The sequence below is a fragment of the Emydura macquarii genome, unplaced genomic scaffold, assembly GCF_026122565.2.
Source record: "Emydura macquarii macquarii isolate MOO-44397 ecotype Brisbane River unplaced genomic scaffold, CSIRO-AGI_Emac_v2 contig_3024, whole genome shotgun sequence".
NCBI lineage: Eukaryota > Metazoa > Chordata > Testudines > Chelidae > Emydura > Emydura macquarii.
The window spans coordinates 52,557-66,484 of NW_027133161.1; the positions used below are offsets into that span (position 1 = coordinate 52,557).

General features: G+C 43.5%; 1 pseudogene; it reads right to left on the reverse strand.

The window, feature by feature from the left end:
- Positions 1–401: 401 nt before the first annotated feature.
- On the reverse strand, positions 402–1,371 carry LOC137141252 (olfactory receptor 6F1-like; annotated as a pseudogene).
- Positions 1,372–13,928: the final 12,557 nt, after the last annotated feature.

Sequence of the window (13,928 nt, forward strand, 5' to 3'; positions counted from 1 at the left end):
CAATATTCAAATTTAGCATGGTGGGTGGTGAAGCACTGGAATGGGTTACCTAGGGAGGTGGTGGAATCTCCATCTTCAGAGGTTTTTAAGCTGCAGCTTGACAAAGCTCTGGCTGGGATGATTTAGCTGAGGTTAGTCCTGCTTTGAGCAGCGGGTTCGACTAGATGGCCTCCTGAGGTCCCTTCTGTTAGAAGTAACCAAACAGGTTGTCCCTGGGGCAGATTGGGGAATGGAACCATGTATTGCCTGCTTGTTCCACCTCGATGCCGCGAGTGAGCAATGAGTTACTTTACAATTCTTTATGTAATTCAGTATGTAATTCAATATGCCTCATATTTAGCTATATCAATTGCCTTCAGGACATTGTAATTAAAGCTCTGGTCCTTTTGATAACATTTCTACTAGACCCCGGCTTTTCTAAAATCGCTTAACATTCCTCTGACTGTCTTTCCTAAGGCTTCCTTCACCTCTTTGTTTCTTAGAGTGTAAATAAACGGGTTTAGTAGAGGAGTTACAATAGTGTTAAAGATGTTGATTGTTTTGTTCAAATCTAATGTATCCTTTGCAGAAGGTTTGACAAAAAGAAAAATGCTGGTGCCATACCAAATTGTCACAATGGTGAGATGGGCAGAGCAAGTGGAAAAGGCCTTTTGCCAGCCTTTGGCTGATGGGATTCTCAAGATGGTGGTGTTAATGTAAATGTAAAAGACCAGGGTTATTGCACATGAGATCATGACAACAATGAATGAGTCAATGAACATTGCCAGCTCAACGAGGTGCGTGACCGTGCAGGAGAGCGCTATCCAGGAATCTATGTCACAAAGAAATGATTGATGACATTAGGGCCACAGAAAGACAACCTGGTTATTAGTACTACCAGCACAAAGATAGCCAGGAACCCACACAGCAAAAGAGGAAGGCCAGCTGAGCAGAGACAGTGCCATTCATGAGGGAGCTGTAGTGCACTGGGTGGCATATGGCCAGGTAGCAGTCATAGGCCATGACAGCCAGAAGGAAACATTCTGTGGCACCAGAGGAGAAGAGAAGAAACAATTGCAGGAGGCCTGCAGAGGAAGAGATGGTTTGGCTCGTGCCCACCATGACAGCAATAGCCTTGGGGACACATGTTGTGGTCAACCAGATCTCCAGGAAGGAGAGATTGCAGAGGAAGAGGTACATGGGGGTGAACAGGCGTCGGTGTGTCCTCACTACAGCTATGATGGACACGTTCCCCATGATCATCAGGAAGTACATAACAAAAAACACCCCAGCGAAGGACATCTGGAAATACCAAGTGCCGGGAAAGCCCAGGAGGATGAATTCCTGCATGCTGGTTCGATTTCTTATTTCTGTCCCAGCCATGACATCCATCTGTCAAGACACGAGAGGTCATAAAGCATTTTAACATGTTGAACACACATTTGGATCTGGATGGTGCAGACCGCAGATATCTGGTACTAAAGCTATGAGAAGAGACGAGAAAATGGGTGCTACTCAACACCGTAGAGATGGGATCTCCACTCATCATTCTTCTAAGACCCATGAGGATGCACTGGGGTGGCTGATCCTATGGTGTCTTTTCTCTCTTGCTGATTGAACCCATCAACCCCACTCCACCCACTCATGAGAAAGCCTTGTTATTAGTCCTATTCTCTTCATGCCTCACCTTGGGAGATAACTTTTCTCTCTGCTCCCCACAGAGTGGCAGCTTTTGCACAAGTCCCACTGAAAGTTGACAGGATTTCTACTCCTAAATCACCTACAATCTTCTGACCTTCACAGGGGCTTGTGTTCCTTAGACCTAGAGCTGGTCAAAAAAAGATTGACAAAACTGCTTCCCTTTGAAAAATGCCGTTGTGTTAAAATTGAACTATTTCACAGAAACAAGCTAGGTTTAGCTGAAAATCTCATCAGGGTGGTGTCTCAGATCCAACATGGAATATCTGATTAAACCAAAACCTTGGAAAATATCAGCTCTTTAGCCCAGGGATGGGGCACTTATTTGAGATGTAGGGGACTCATTTTTGTGCCATATTGGAATAAAAACAAAGTGTGAAGCCAGGGCATTTTCCACAAAATGGAAATCTTGTTTTTTGGCCAGCTCCACTTATTCCATTTTAAAAGCATACCCCAAATTCTCAGCAACGTGGAAACTACACTGGAAACTAGCATTTCTATTTATTATTTCTTGTGTGTCTTCTGGTAGAATCTTAAGGTCCCATCTATGGTTGGGAAACAGTTTGTACTAAGCACTGGAAAAACATAGCATTCAAGCCGTCTCTACTCCAAAGAGCTTACAATCTAAATGACAAGCCAGACAAGCCAGTAGAAACAAACAACAAAGATGCAGCTTCCCAGATGTACAGCGCAGATGCACAATCCCCCTCTTCCACTCACCTCCCCTGGGGTCTGCTTCACTCAAAGCTGACAGTCTAGGAGAGACCAGAACAATATTTAGGAATCATGTTCCAAGTGCTATTCAATGCCAAATGCTTAAGAAACAACCTATAACCCATCCCACTATTACATGTAGTTTTGCCACATTCTGCAAAGGTTATTGCCCCCTGAACTGAGAAAGCCGTCAGTTTATGGCGGGAAGAATAAATGGACGATTGTTGTTGTAGCCTGGTATTTTCAAAAGGGGTCTAAGGGAGTCAGGTACCCATCTCTCAGTAACATTCGGTGGAAGTCGGGTGATTAACTCCCGTATGCGTGTTTGAAAATCCCAGCTGCACAGTTTGAAATCCTTCTCCTACAGATAATAATTCTTGTGTAGTTCTTTACACCTGCAATGTGTACAGAATGGGTATTCAGCCACACCACACATCTGCCTGCCAGAGACTAGATTTAACCACAGTGGGTGAATGGTTGACTAGGCAAGTATCACTCTCCCCATTGTACAAGAGGGGCAACTGAGTCAGGGAGCAGAAGTGATTTGTTCAAATCAGAGGGACAAATGGGCAGAGAACACAAGAGTTCAGATCCCCCCTTCTGTGCCCTGTGCCCTGATCTCAGATATAAACACTCCAAAACCTCCATCTGCCAGAAGCTGGGACTGAAGAACAGGGATGCATCACTCAGAATTGCCCTGTTCTGTTTTTTCTCTCTGAAGCATCTGACCCTGGCCACTGTCGGAAGACAGGAGAGTGGGCTAGGTGTACCACTGGGCTGATACAGTAGGGCTGTTCTTATACTGATGTGTATCTACACTTCTCTATCTGCCTGAGTTAGGTTAATGAACCAGTAAATTTGAGAGGTGAATTTGTTAGAGCTCCTGGAGACGTTTCCATTTCCATTTAAACATTTTGGATGGAAACTCTCTCTTTGATGAAATGGAGACTTTAGCAAAAAATATTTTCATAGAACAATTTTGGATTTTCATAAACATAAAAATTCAGTTTCCAGTATCTGAATCATAGAAATGTAAGACTGGCAGAAGTCATTAAGTCCAGCCCTATTTCCTTTTGTTCTTCCTAGACTATATACTATATTGAAAGAGAAGGATGAGGTATAACCATTCTTCCAGTACAGGTACAGTGGGCAAACAATGAGGCAAACTTTTGGAACAGCCGGAGGCTTTTCAGTTATCTCCTATTACCAAGAAAGGAGAAGCTATTTCCCTATACAGTGACTTTGAATTACAATTCCAGCAGTATCTGGCTAGTGGATCTAACTTACCAGCTCTACTGATGGAGCTTGCCAATATAAATTCTCTTCATTTACAATCTATTTCTCCCTAGGGGATGCACAATCGATCTGGCTGCTGATTAATGGCACTTTGTAAGTTGGTATATTTTGCGTTTCCCACACCTAGACTTATATTTGTTACAGAAAGATTTCATACCTGATTCTTATTTCCAAGAAGGTCACTTTCCACCGCTGTAGCAGTGTCAAAGGGGACTTAAAGTCTGTGTGATCATTTTGAATCATTTCCATTGTATGGACCCCATACACTGCTGGAGTGGCGTGAAGTATTGTCGATATAAAAGAGAATCTGCCACTTCAAAACCAAAGATTGGCAAAGTTGATAGATAGCTACATAGGTTAGAATCTCTTTCGATCACCATCCAACTGTCTTTACCCCTACTCACCTTGTTCATGCACTGCAGCTCAAATTGATCAGATGAGGGGAAGTGTTTTGTATTCCACCATCAGCTCGCTATCACCCTGGGGAAACCTGAGCTCAACAGAATTTCACAGACTTCCCTAGATAATATAACACATTCTGCTAAGTCAGGATTGTCTCCTGGCTGAAGTACAGTGATGGAAGGCTGGAGACCAGCATGCTAGTTCAGCCTTTCCCAAATGCTTCCTGCACTGAGTGAGCCTCCATGTATTACTCAAACCCATCCCTCAGCCTCATCTTCCCCATCTATGAAATAATGAGAAATGCCCTCATATGACTCCTCCCACTTGCTGTGCATGGACAAAGAGCTCACAGAAGAAGCCACCACTGTGAGCTTTATTGGTCGTAGAAAAGCAACGATTTATGCTGCATATACCTGAGTGCAATCCACGAGCACCTGATCTATTCACCATTTACAGATATACAGGGATAGAGCAATCCTGTAACCGTGGAAAACATCAATACGTACATACATAGATTCATAGATTCGGAAGCCAGAGGGGAAAATTGTGATCATCTAATCTGACCTCCCATATAAAACAGGCCATGGAGCATCCCCAAAATAATTCCTGGAGCAGATCTTTGAGAAAAAAAATACCCAGTGTTGATTTGAAAATTGACAGTGACATTGAATTCACAACTAAATTTGCTAAATTGTTCCGCTGATTAATTATTCTTACTTTAAAAATTAACATCTTACTTCCAGATTGAATTTTCCTAGCTTCAACTTCCTGCCAGACCGAAGAATTTGTTATAAATATTTGTTCCCCATGTAGGAACTTTCAGTCTGTGATCAAGTCAACCCTTAACCGTCTTTTTGTTAAGCCAAATAGTTTGAGCTCTTTGAGACTATCACTATAAGGCAAGTTTTCTAGTCCTTTAACCATTCACATGGCTCTTCTCTATACCTTCTCCAATTTATCAACATCCTTCTTGAATTGTGAGTACAAGAACTGGACACAGTATTCCAGCAGCTGTCGCACCAGTTCCAAACCGAGATTAAAAATAAATTCATCTGTTCCTACCTGAAATTCCCTCTTTATGGATTAACTTTTTAGCCACAGCATCTCAGTGGGCGCTCACGTTCAGCTGATTATCCATCCTGGCCCCCAAATCTTTTTCAGAGTTGCTGCTTCTCAGGATAGAGTCCCCCATCCTGTAATTTTGGCCGACAATCTTTGTTCTTAGGGGTATAAATTTACATTTACCCATGTTAAAACACTTATTGTTTGCTTACATTCAGCTTATCAAGCTGTTCAAATTGCTCTATATCAGAGCCCTCGCCTCTTCATTATTTACCGCTCCCCCAATTTTTGTGTGATCTGCAAACCTTATCAGGGATGATTTTATGTTTTCTTATCCATCACTGATAAAAACACTAAATAACCTAGGGTTAAGAACTGATCCCTGCAGGACACCTGCTCAGTGATCATTTCTCATTAGCAATTACATTTTGACACCTAGCAGTGAGCAAGCTGTAAATCCATTTCATGTTTGCTCTGCTGATTTTATATCTTTCCAGTTTCTTAATCCAAGTGTCTTGCGGTTCCAAGTCTATTACATCCACACCATTACCTTTACCAGACAAACTTGCCATCTCATCCAAAAACGATATCCAAGTAATCTGACAGGATCTATTTACCATAAACCCATGTGGACTGGTATTAATTATTGTATGGTATGTTAGTTATTTATTACTTGAATCTTTTATTAGCGGCTCCATTATCTTGCCTGGGATCCATGTCAGGCAGACAGGCCTATAATTACATAGGTCATACTATTTTCCTTTTTTAAATATTGGCCCAACATTAGCTTTCTTCCAGTCTTCTGGAACTTCCCCAGGCATATTGAAAATCAGTATTAACAATCAAGTTATGTCCTCAGCCAGCTCTTCTAAAACTCTTGTATGCAAGTTCTCCAGCCCTTTTGCTTTTAAAATGTCTCACTATAATATATAATATAATAGTTGATATTTTACATCCTTCCATGATATTAGTGGATGGCAAATTGTGTTATTATCATGATATGATATGACTACATCATCTGGTTTTGATTCCCCAAATGCAGACAAGAAATATTAATTGAACACTTTTGTCTTTCAGCATTATTATTGATAATTCTATCATTTAATCCAATAATGGACCAATATCACTCCCAGGATTCTTTTATACTTAAAAAGATCTTATTATCCTGAACTCTGCTGGTCATAAATGTATTCTTGTGTCCGTTTTGTGAAGAAGTACTTCCTTTTGTTTGTTTTAAACCTGCTGCCCATTCATTTCATTCAGTGACCACTAGTTCTTTTGTTATTTTCTTATGTTATGTTCTTTTTTATGTAACGTGAAGGTGAAAATAGCACTTCCTTATTCACTTTCTTCACACCATTCCTGATTTTATGGACCTCTATTGTATCCCAACTCCGTCATCTCTTTTCCAGGCTGAACAGTCCCAGTCTTTTTAATCTCTCCTCACAGGGAAGAAGTTCTATAGCCCTAATAATTTTTGTTGCCCTTTTCGCTCCTTTTTCCAGTTCTAATATATCTTTTTTGAGGTGTGGTGACCAGAACTACTTTCTATAGTCAAGGTGTTGGTTTATATAGTGACATTATGATATTTTCTGTCTTACTATCTATCCCTTTCCTAATTGTTCCTAATATTCTGTTAGCATTTTTGACTGCTGCTGCACATTGAGCGGATGTTTTAAGAGAACTATCCTGAGGACTGGAAAAAAGCAAATATAGTGCCCATCTTCAAAAAAGGGAGGAAAGAGGATCCGGGGAACTACAGACCGGTCAGCCTCACTTCAATCCCTGGAAAAATCATGGAACAGGTCCTTAAGGAATCCATTTTAAGGCACTTGGAAGAGAGGAAGGTGATCAGGAACAGTCAACACGGATTCACCAAGGGAAAGTCATGCCTGACCAACCTGATTGCTTTCCATGATGAGGTGACTGGCTCTGTGGATGTAGGGAAGGCGGTGGATGTGATATACTTTGACTTTAGCAAAGCTTTTGATACTGTCTCACACAGTATTCTTATCAGCAAGTTAAAGAAGTATGGTTGGATGAATGGACTATAAAATGGATAGAGAACTGGCTACAGCATAGGGCTCAACGAGTAGTGATCAATGGCTCCATGTCTAGCTGGCAACCGGTCACAAGCGGAGTTCCCCAGGGGTCGGTCCTGGGGCCAGTTTTGTTCAACATCTTCGTTAATGATCTGGAGGATGGGGTAGATTGCACCCTCAGCAAGTTTGCGGATGACACTAAGATGGAGGGAGTGGTAGATACCCTGGAAGGTAGGAATAGGATACAGAGTGACCTAAACAAACTGGAGGATTGGGCCAAAAGAAATCTAATGATGTTCAACAAAGAAAAGTGCAGAGTCCTCCACTTAGAAAGGAAGCATCCCATGCACAGCTATAGACTGGGGACCGACAAGCTAAGCAGCAGTTCTGCAGAAAAGGACCTGGGGGTAACAGTGGATAAAAAGCTGGATATGAGTCAGCAGCGTGCCCTGGTTGTCAAGAAGGCTAATGGCATATTGGGCTGCATTAGGAGGGGCATTGCCAGCAGGTCACGGGAAGTGATTATTCCCCTCTATTCGGCATTGGTGAGGCCGCATTTAGAGTATTGTGTCCAGTTTTGGGCCCCCCACTACAAAAAGGATGTGGACAAGTTGGAGAGAGTGCAGCGGAGGGCAACCAAAATGATTAGGGGGCTGGAGCACAGGACTTATGAGGAGAGGCTGAGGGAACTGGGCTTGTTTAGTCTGCAAAAGAGAAGATTGAGGGGGATTTGATAGCGGCCTTTAACTACCTGAAAGGGGGTTCCAGGGAGGATGGGGCTAGGCTGTTCTCGGTGGTGGTAGATGAAAGAACAAGGAGCAATGGTCTCAAGTTGCAGTTGGGGAGGTCTAGGTTGGACATTAGGAAAAAAATTTTACTAGGCGGCTGGTGAAGCACTGGAAAGGGTTACCTAGAGAGGTGGTGGAATCTCCATCTTTAGAGGTTTTTAAGCTGAGACTTGACAAAGCCCTGGCTGGGATGATATAGCTGAAGTTAGTCCTGCTTTGAGCAGGGGGTTGGACTAGATGACCTCCTGAGGTCCCTTCCAACTCTAATATTCTATGATTCTATGATGCCTCCAAGATCTCCTTCCAGAGTGGTGACAGCTAACTTAGACCTCAAAATCCTGTATGTATAGTTGGGATTGCATTTTCCAGTGTGCATTACTTTGCCTTTATCAGTATTGAATTCCATCTACCATTTAATTGCCCTGTCACCCAGTTAATTGAGATCTCTTTTTAATTCTTCACAATCCGCTTTGGATTTAAGTATCTTGAGTAATTTTGTATTGTCTGGAAACTTTGCCACCTCACAGTTAAGTCCTTTTTCCAGATCCTTTATGAATAAATTGAACAGCACTGGTCCCAAAACAGATCCTTGGGGGATACTGCTATTTACCTATCTCCATTGTGAAGACTTATTTCTACCTTTTGGTTCTGAGGTTTTAACCAGTTGCTGACCCATGAGATCCTCTTATCCCATGATTGCTTACTTTGCTGAAGAGATTTTGATGAGGGACCTTGTCAAAGGCTTTCTGAAAGTTGGTCACTGGATCACTGTTGTCAGTATACAGAAATCCTAGTACCTGCCTACAAAAATCGATCTACCCAGCTAATTTAGTATTTAGGCTGCTGTTCTGGGAATTACATCCAATTTAGTGATCAAAGTGCTGTATAAACTGAGGCTGGGAATTTCAAAGGTGACTAAGAGTTTTAAGTGCCCATCTTCCATTGAAAATCAAAGGGAGCTCTTAGAGGAATTTCTAACTTAATTCAATGAGGCCCCTCTCTCGTATCTATCACCGGTAGGGCGTAGGTACAAACTCTCAAGAGTCAATTAGATTCTCGAATTCAACAGTTTATTAATGGGGAACACAACTAGGGTAGGGAAAATAATAAATCTCACTCGAGGATTAATGATATAGAGGTGAACTCAGGGTCCTTTCCCAACATAAAACCTTATATCCCAGCCTCTGGGTCTTTATATACTCAGGATCTGCCTTCGCCCTCACAGGGTGCAGATGCCAACTCCCGCGATGACTCCAGGAGATCAGGAACCCAGGCGTAGATGGTCCTTGATTTCATCTAGATCCAGGTAAGTGTGTCTTTCCTCAGTGTGGGCCTGTCCCTTGTCTCTCAATCCTGGAGACCAACAACGCTGATGTCGCTGCTCCTAACTGCCACGAGCGTGGACAGTTACATGTGTTGGTAAAACTGTCTCCAGGATGGACAGCCACGAGCGCTGGCTGCTCTGCCTTTATATAGACTCCTTGTTGCCAGGCAGATTACAGACCCCTGTCTTCTGGAGGTTCCCCGCCATTTCTCCCCCAGAGCGGGAACTCTGGACAAGAAGGGGACTCCAACATAGAGGAAGCCTTGTACTAACAACAGTCCAAAATGGCTAAGTGCCAACTTATCCTACAAATGTGTCTGATAGCCAACAGAGCAGGGTGCCCAACTCCCTCAGACTCTTTAAAAGGCCCAACCTAAATAAATATCAACATTAATTTGTATTTTATTTAGTAGACGTGGGTGGGGTTCTTCTCTCACATAGAACTAAATGACTACAGGGGATGACTCCTGATTTATACAGTGGCAGCTCTCATGGAATTCCTCCTAATTTAAACCAACAAAACTTGGTTTACTTTGGCAGAATTACCCCTCCTTTGCATTAAGAGGGGAATCATGTCTATTTGCTCCAGTCCACTTCCTTCTGATTTACACCAGTGAACAGGGAGTGAGAATCAGACCCAGCAGAGTAGGGACCAATTAGAAATATAGAAGTGACAGATGAGAAGAATGAGGGCTTCCATGTGGCTATCATATCCATTCTTTGAAAAGGGCTTATGCTTGCGTAAGAACTGAATAAGATTCTCAGGATGTAGCCCATTGACTTCACTGTGAATATTGCCCGAGTAGCAATTACGGCAGGGATTTTCAAGGGGGCCTAATGGACTTAGGTGCTCAAGTCTTGATTTTCAATGGCACCTAACTCCCTTTGACTGGGATTTTTTAAAGGAGCACTCAGTAAATAATGAAATAATTAAATGAAAAAAAGGAAATACTGAGTAAGGACTGGGTAAATGCCAAATCCGAACTGAATAGACAGTGAATAAGGATATGACGTAAGGGTGAGTAAATATGGAGTTAGAACTGAATATAAACGGAGCAAGGACATGGTGGCCATTGAATAAAGACAGAGTAAACACTGAGTAAGCACAGAGTAGCCAGTGAATAATGGTGTCTGGATACAGGTGAATAAATATTAAGATTTAGTGTGTTTACATTTTTGTGGTTTTGATTTTTCCCCTCACAAACTCCCATGTCCTTACCTAAACTGTTCTCAGTCATCTTTCCCAGTTATTGCTTTGGCAGTGTAGAAAGCAGACTGCGTATATTAGTAGGAAAAAACCCACTGCCCACCCACTGAATTCATCATCTTGGATTTCCCAGGGATCCCAGCGCATCAGGGACTACTCTACCCTCTTCTCACTCCACGTACCTCTTCCAGGGTAACCTTTCCCTCTTGGAAATCCTCTGTGTCTCAGTAACCATTCCCAGGCTGCTCTCCAACCTGTTGTAGGGGGAGAACTCCGTCTGTCTCGTGGGCTGCAAGGCTCAGCTGTGTTCTTCTTGTCCGCCTCACCCAGGGCCATTGGCACCATCAGACTCAACAAGCTGGTGTCCCTTCTGTACATGGTAGTGGTGCTGTTCCCAAATCCCATCATCTATAGGCTGAGGAACAGGGATGTGAGGGAAACTCTGGGCCTGGCTTGACAACGACAACTCTCTGAACTCCACTCCAGGAGGTTGTTTATTGGAAAATTAGGGGTGGAGTACCTCAGTCCAATAAGAAGGCTATTGGCGCAATCTAAAGGGGAGGTTCCCCTGACAAGCAGGAAGGAAGTGCCGCTAGAGTAAGAAGCGGCCTATAATGGAAAAAGCAGCTCCCAAGGAAGGCCACTCTGGGCCCAGGTCTACACTACACACTTACTGCGGTATAACTATGTCACTCAGGGGTGTGAAAACCCTCCACCCCTGAGTGACGTAGTTATACCAACCCTAACCCCCCGTTTAGACAGCGCTATGTCAGCGGTAGAGCTTCTCCTGCTGACATAGCTGCTGCCTCTTGAGGAAGAGGTGTTATTTAGCTGACAGAGCACTCTCCTATCGGTCTAGAGCGTCTCACCAAATTTGCAGTGTAGACCTGCCCTGAGGAGAGTTAGGTCTTATCTATCAAAAGATTTAGGTCATGCCGAGCTGGGGTGGGAATCTGCCCCTCACCAGCCTGCCATGGATCAACTGTCCATATCACCTGGCTGACGTGCACGATCAGCTTGTAATGTGTGTTGTCAGTTGTTGGCTGCATGTGTGCACTCCCAGGGTGTATGCTGACCCAACTGTGTGCAGATCAGTGAGACACCACTCCACTATTGGATTATCCAGTAAGACCAGAGATCCATTTCAGTAATAGAGGTGCCAGGCCAGGTTTATTATAGACAAAGCACAGTCCTAGTGTCCCGCAGACACTACAGAACCACTAACACTTGTGTGCTTGTTACAATGGCCCAGTGCAATACACGGCGGGACTTTCCGTTCTCCCCTTGGCTGGACCAAGACACTTCCTTTGAGGCCCCCCTTTATACACTGATACAAACAAGTTGTGTGGTACCCTCTGACGTGTGTAGTGATGTGGTAAGACACCACCTTTTAGCTTGTACCGGATGGTTCAGCCAAAACATCTCTCTCTATCCTATCATTCTGAGTGGTCAATAAGCCCTCATTATCTTTGGGCTATTGGGATTTTCTGGTCCCTTTCTGGCATATGCTTGCGTGGGTGCTCTGTACCTAGTGCTTTTTTAGGAATGTGTCTGTTTGCCCATTGCTGTGAGTCTGCCAGCATTCACGGCCTGATTTCTCCTAACTTTGCTTTCTAACAGCGGGCCTTGACCATTAGTAGCAGATGACAGAAAAAGGAGCAAAGGTCTCAAGTTGCAGTGAGGGAGGTCTAGGTTAGATATTAGGAAAAGCTTTTTCCCTAGGAGGGTGGTGAAGCACTGTAATGGGTTACCTAGGGAGGTGGTGGAATCTCCATCCTCAGAGGTTTTTAAGGCCCAGCTTGACAAAGCCCTGGCTGGGATGATTTAGCTGGCATTTGTCCTACTTTGAGCAGGGGGTTGGACTATATGACATGCTGAGGTCCCTTCCAACCCTCCTCTTCTATGATTCTCTGATTACTTTGGCTTAGGGCTCAGGCCTCACACTTGGCCTATTATACTAGGTCTCATGTCTCAGGCTCTCACTTTCTGCTACAATGTGCTTGGACATCAGCAGGATAAGTGTCTAACTACTGCTGCAAATCATTAGGAGTTAAGGGTCAGGTTTTAAAAGGAATTTAGGTTCCTAACGCCCACTGAAATCAGTGGGAGTGGGTCTTCTAAATACCTACACCAAACTGTTCCTGGGATCCCAACCAGGGTAAATGCCACTAAGCTCCTAGCTGCATCTTTAGGTGCCTAAATACCTTGGAAAATCTGGCCTTTGACTCCCATCTTCCAGTGACTTTCAATGGGAGCGGGGCCTCTAAATCCCTTAATCCCCTTTGAAAATCCCAGTCCTGATGTCTACTCCCTTCTTTGGTCTTCATTATGAATGCTCTCTTGTATGGTGTACTCCAGCCTAGCTAGACAAAGCCCTGACTGGGATGCTTTAGTTGGGGTTGGCCCTGCTTCGAGATGAAATGATAGCACATTCTGCACCAACATCTCATGGCCCCGATTTTGCCAAGGAAGTGTACAGGTCTGAAGGCCCTGAACCCTCTTATAGCTGTTGGAGATCTGAAACTTGTGCCACGTGTGCCTGATCTCCTATGACATGGGGCATCTTGTTCCATCTGGCCTAAATAAACCCATCAGGAGAAGTTCCACAGGGGTAGCTGTGTTAGTCTTTCTACAGAAAAAACAAGCTTATGCCTGCAAAAACTTGTTAGTCTTTAAAGTGCTACAGGACTCTTCTTATTTCTTCAGGAGAACGACTGTACTGTGCAAGGTACACTGTGGCCACTAGATGGTGCGATTGTAATAAGAAAGCCACCAAGAACGATAGAAACTTAAAAGTCCTTTAGCTTTTTGAGTCTAGTCTAGTGACTGCCACTTATTGAATATTTGCACAGCTTCTTACTGCAGTATGAATAAATCAGTCTGAATCTGGGGAAGTCACACAGGTCTAGCAGAACTAAACCAGCAGCGCTTCACTGGCTTGTGCATTGCCTGGATATTTAAATGGCCTGGAGTTAGCGAGAGTGCAGGCCAGATCCTCACCTAATGTTGATCAGCAAGTCAAGAGAACGACGCTAATTGACACCAGCGGAGGATCTGATCTCATTCTGCAAGAGGCATGACATCAATACATCATTATATGTGTTTTTATAGTATTCGAGGTTAGTGACTCACAAATTTGCTTGCAGGCATCGGGGCACTGGACAGCTGGGAGATGAGCCTGATTTATGAGACGCTATTGCTCATTGCCTTATAAAGTTACACCCAAAATAATAACATTGGGGAACCACTAGTCTAACAGTGAAAGAACCTTTGGATGTTTACCTTCAGATCCTCTGCTGGTGTAAAGACTTCAACTGAGCTGTCTATTTACATCACCTGAGGCTCATACTCCATTGATTCAAACTGAGCTTCACACATTTATATCTATTCAAAATCTTCCCCATTGACATCAACAG